This window comes from Rhinolophus sinicus, linkage group LG11, assembly GCF_036562045.2.
Source record: "Rhinolophus sinicus isolate RSC01 linkage group LG11, ASM3656204v1, whole genome shotgun sequence".
Lineage (NCBI taxonomy): Eukaryota > Metazoa > Chordata > Mammalia > Chiroptera > Rhinolophidae > Rhinolophus > Rhinolophus sinicus.
The window spans coordinates 11,276,708-11,282,528 of record NC_133760.1 but is presented as its reverse complement, the minus strand read 5'-3'; positions in this window follow the sequence as shown (position 1 = coordinate 11,282,528).

Genomic DNA, 5,821 nt, shown 5'->3' with positions numbered 1-5,821 from the left:
CCTTCTGCGTCTGCCTGTTTCTCAAAGTCTGGCTCCCAGAGTTTGTTCTTTGAGCCACTAAATTACATCCTCTTCCCATTCCTGACTCCGTGTCTGCCTCTTAATTTCCGTGCCTCTGTTGCTTAGTCAATCTCTGTCTCCCTTGATCTTTCTCCTATGTCTGTTTTTTGTTTTTGTTTTGTTTTGTCTTCTCTTATCTTTCTGCTTTATCTTCTCTGCCTGATTCTCTGTCTGTCTTCTAGTGTCTGTTTCTTTGTATTTGTCTCTCTGTTTCATTATGTCTCTAATCTCGAGAGAGATCTTGTCTCTGGATTTTTACCTACTGTACTGACACTCTCAATAAATCCGGCCGTGGCCACCTCTTCCCTCTGTTTGGTGCCTCAGTAAGGGATGGGATGGGGTAGCCTCAGCCCCTGCTCAGGGCCCTCTAAGCTAGAGGGCACTCAAAGAAGTCAAAAGCTACTCTGGGACCAGTGGGACATGGGGAGAGGGTGGGGGCAGGAGTCCCTGGAGAGGTAAACCCAGGCCTGGGCCTCCCGCTGGATTTGGCTGTGGAAAAACGGAGTGACAGCCCTGGTGGAGGCTGGAACAAGCTGTGTGTGTGACAGTAAAGTGCCCAGCATGGACCCTCCAGTACCCCCTGCCTACTTCCTGGCCATGTGGGGAGTCCAAAATCCCTCCCACCCCAAAACCCATAAAAGAGTATGCTGGGCATAAGCTCAGGGGACAGGACAGTTGGGAGTGGAGGGACTCATTGGCACTGAAACAAAACAAAAGACTGTAACTGAGTTATTCTCTACCCACCTGTTACTGTTAGGGTCTCCAATTTAAATGCTTCCAGGACTAGGCGAGTGAGGTTAAAAGGCAGCAGGTGCAGAGTAAGAATGTCAAAGCACAAGGTGAGCATGCATGACCAAAGACACTGGTTAAGGGTTGGGATGCAACAGTGGGAAATCTCCCCATTTTAAATAATATTTTTATAACCAATTTCTGGGTCATATCTGGCCCATGAACCACCAGTTTTAATCATCTAGATACAGCTCAAGTTGTGTAAATGGGTGTCTCTTTCTTGACTGGGCCCCCTCCCCACCTTCAGAGCTTCAGGAGGGGTCATATTCTCACTGGTGCCTCATGGATGATTATGGTAATGCCTACTCTACAGGCGTGTTGGTGGCAGTTAAATGAAATCATTCTCTATGTCAAGTGCTTAGAATGGCACTTGGCACATAGCAAGTGCTCAGTGATTGTTAGCATAACCCTGGGCTCCCCTGGAAATGCTGAGCCCTGGGGCTGGGCAGATGGTGAGGGCAGATGGCTAGGTCTTAGTCTTTTCCCGATCTCCCTCCCAGGGTGAGGGAGGAACCAGAATCTATCCCCTTCAATGGTACAGTGAGAAACACCTAGCACAGGGGTCTTGTCAGGGAGGGGTGTCAAACCATGAGGGGCTCAAAGATCTACAAAAGGGACAGTGGCTGCACAACTCTGTACTAAAGACCATTGAATTGTATGTACACTTTATTTTATTTTTTAATTAATTTCAGGTGTACAAAACAATGTAATAGTTAGACATTTCATCTCTCACAAAGTGATAAACCCCCTCCCCTAATCTGTTGCCCCTCTGACATTGTACATATCTATTACAATTCCAGTGACTCTATTCCCTAAGCTGTACTCCATATCCCATGACTATATATATTAAATTATAGTTGACATATAATATTATTCAGCTTCAGCTTCAGGTGTACAGCACAGGGATCAGGCAGAATTGTATGTACACTTTAAATGGGGAGTTGTATGATATGTAAATTATAGCTCAAAGCCATTAAAATGAAAAAAACAAACACAAACACTTCTACAAAGAGAAGTGACTCTCCAGCAGATACAGGGAAACTGGCTCAAACACTGACCCCTGAGTCATTCATTCAACAAATATTTTCTATATCTGCTTTGTAATAAGAGAGTGTTGGGAGCACAGACTTTAGATCAGCTATGGGGGTAACAGCTAATGATGGCTCTCGGAGGAGATGTCTGAGCTGAGACCTGAATGATGTGGCGAATTCAGCCAGATGAAGTGGTGAAGGGTGTTCCCCATGGACGGAACAGCATCTGCAAAGGCTTAGAGGTGAAAAAGACAAATTTCTTTAAATGTCTTTTTTTTCGGGGGAGGGGGTATGTCAGTCTCTATACTGGTGACATTTTTGGTGCTTAAGAAATCCCTGGTCTCTGCCTTCATGGAGATCCAGAGAGGGACATAGACACATTGCCAGACATGACAATCTGTGCTGGGATAAGGAGGCACAGGCAGAGGGGTCATGGTGGGATGGGGAAGGTCAGAGGAGGTACCTGACCCAGTCTGGGAGAACATCAGGGAAGGCTTCCTGGAGGAAGAGATAGACTTTGAGCAGTCTCTGGGGTTCTAGATCCCTTTGACAATCTACTAGAAGCTCTGGACATTCACAGAAGAAAAACACAAACATTGTAGGCGATTCCCAAATATTCCCATTCCCACAAGCGCCTGTGCCTGGGAAGCCCGTGGGCATACCATTCCCCACTCGCCCCACGACCACCTTGCTGTATAAATGTCCCAGAAATTGGGACAAACTGGAAAACTTTGAGGTCTAATTTCAGTGCCCTGGGAGTGGAGTGGTGAGGGGTTTGGGAACCCAAAACATTCCTCTCATCTCCCACCAGGTCTGGTGGGTGTGCCAAGGATCTAGGTTTTATCCTCCCTACATCCCCCGCACTAATCCCGTGGGGCCCTTTGCATGCGCCAAGACCAACGCATTCTCCTCTGGAATTTCCAGAGGGGAATAATCCAGGAGGTCACCGCGCTCACGGGACAAGCGCCGCAGCGCCCCCTGACGGTCACCGCGCGCAGACACATCCCAAGCCGCCCGCGTGCCCCTAGTGGCCGATGCTCATGCAGTCAGTCATAAGCGAGCACCCACCGCCACTTAGAGACTTCCTTTGCTTTGGTGTGCAGGCTAGGGTCATCACTGTCGTCGTCGTCATCATCATGGCTAAGACGGAAATAGCGCTTGCTATGTGCCAGGCAGTATGCTGCTTTGTATATATCAGCTCATTTCATCTGTCAGGCCTATGAAATGGGTATTATTATCATCTCCATTTTCCTCATTTGAAGCACAGAGAGGTTAAGGAAATATACCCAAGATCACACAGCTACTGAGTGCCAAAGTCTGGATCTCATCTAGGCAGTCTGGCTCCAGAGACCATTTTCTGAACCATTTAAAATAATCATAAAGTGAAATAATAGTTGGGGATTGCTTCAAAATAATTCGACAGAACGTTTAGTCAAAGTGGAAAGAACTTGGGTGCCTGGATCATCACACTGCCAACCTGGATCATTACCACTGGAGTATTATGTGAGAGTAAACTTCTTTTTTATTTAAGTCATCATATTTTGAAGTCTCTTTGTTATAGCGACTAAGGTCATATCCCAAAACGAGGGCATCAGAATCACCTGGAGGGCTCATTAAAAGACAGATTGCTGGGCCCCACTCCCGGTAAGTATGAAATAGGGATGGAAAACTTGTATTTCAAATAAGTTCTCAGGGGGCTGTTGTTGCTGCTTGTGGGGACAGAGCCATGAGTGCAGTTTCCAGGCTCTCGGCCTCACATGGAAAGGTGCTGGCTCAGGTAGTAAATGGCCATCAACTGTGATTGGATGGCCATCAGCTGTGACTAGTTGGCTGTCAGCTGTAACCAGTGAGCCATTGGCCACTAATATAACTGGTGTGGCTACGCTAGCAGCAAATGGGGGCTAGCAAGAAGATGGTGGCTGAGCTAGCAAGCGCGGATTAGTTAGGATGGCGGGTTGGGGACAGTGTGGATCCAGCCTCCAGTGAGACTATAGTGCCGCCAGTGAGAATATAGTAGTATGACTCCCCTATCTATGGCTCCGTGGGTGTTCCTTTTTGGCCTCACCATATCATGCGTTCTTATGTGGGGAGCTGGACTAGAGACTCCGCATGACACCCTGTGTGACACTGCTGCTGCTGATAGGAACCACACTGTGGGGGCAGAGCCCCAGAGAGTGGTTTACAGGCTCTCGGCCTCACGTGGAGGAGTGCTGGCTCGGGTAGTAGATGGCCGTCGGCTGTGGCTGGTTGGCCATCGGCTGTGGCCAGTTAGCCAATTGGCCGCTGATATAACTGCTGCGGCTACGAAGGAGAGCCGAGGAGAGTGGAGGAGAGTGAAAGAGAGTCGTCGGTGGGTTGCAGACAAAAGGGACAGCAGGTCGCACGTCCAGTGAACCCAGCCTCCAGTGAGACTGTAGTGGTATGACTCCCCTACCTATGGCTCCGTGGGTGTTCCTTTTTGGCCTCACCATATCCTGCGTTATGTGGGGAGCGGGACCAGAGACCCTGCAGGCCTCCCCGCACGACACACACTTTGAGAAACACTGCCCTAAATAATGCAGGTTTTTACCATGGGTTGTTTTGTATGTCCAGCACTCATTTTCCCTCTTTGAGAGTACTGGCCTCCTTCACTCTGAGTCCAGGAGGCTGAACCCATTGGAAGACTCCAGGCCTGGCCAATGAATGAATCCCTTCCCCTGGGCCTTTGCAATTGGTTCAGGAATGGGCATGTCCTCAAAGCTGGACCAATAAGAAACAACACTGGGACTATTGCTGGACTGGTGGGGCTTGCTGCACTGGAAGGGCATAAGCCTGGAGCAGTGAGGGCTTCCATGAGGGAAGAGCTAGTCTGAAAATGAAGCCAACACAGGAAGAAGCGGGGTGAGGGATGAACAGAGGGACTGTACCTGAAGTATATCGTCTGTGCCTCTGAGTTCATCCAATCTCCAGAACATTTCAATAATGTACATTTTTCTTCACATCTTACATCAAATTGATCAGCAAATTTTGTCATCTCTACCTATAAAATTTGCCTGTCCTATATTGGAGGAAAAGCTATGCTATAAACGAAAACATTATTGGGTCAATGACAAAACTGGAATATAATAATAGATTAGGAAAATTTTGTGTGTCAATGTTAAATTTACTAAAGTTATTTATTATACTGTGGTTATGTAAGAGGACTTCCCTAGTCTTAAGATATACACTGAAGTATTTAGGAGTAAAAGGCCATGGTGTATGTAACTTAGCTTCAAATGGTACAGAGAAAAAAAAAAGAGAGAAAACGGGGGTCAGAAGGGAGAAAGTAAAAAAGTAAATGGGAAAAAATGTAAACAATTGAACTTGAGTAAAACATTTATATGCTCTTTGTACTATTCTTAGTCTTGCATTTTTTTTGGTAAATTTGAAATTATCTCTAAATAAAAAGTTAATTTTTTTTTTTTTAAGAAATGAGAGATATAAAATTCTGGACAACACCGTCAATATAAGTAGAACTGGGGAGATAAGAGAAAGTGCTCTATGATCCAGGTAGAGCTTGATGATTCAACTCTGGGTTAAACTTCAGACCTGATTTTTAAAAGTGTGCATGGTAAAATTTCAAGCATTACTACTAAAACAGTAGAAATGGTGCATAGATTCCAAACTAGCAGAAGGAAAGGAAAGAGGAAGAAAACATAAGACAAAAACAAAACAAAAAATGAAGCCATTTCAAACAAGTCTAAATGAGAGGGAGGAAAAGCATAGAAAAAAACGGGGACAATAGAATCACAAAGTAAGAAGGTGAAAGTAAATTAAATATATCCTTAATCACATACACAAAAAATGCCTTCTGAATCTAAACACTTCTGGTTCCCTCTGCTGTTTCCACTATCTTCCCTTTCTGGACTTCCTGCTTCCTGCCCCTGCCTCTGAGGTCTCTTCCCACATACAGCTAGAGGGAC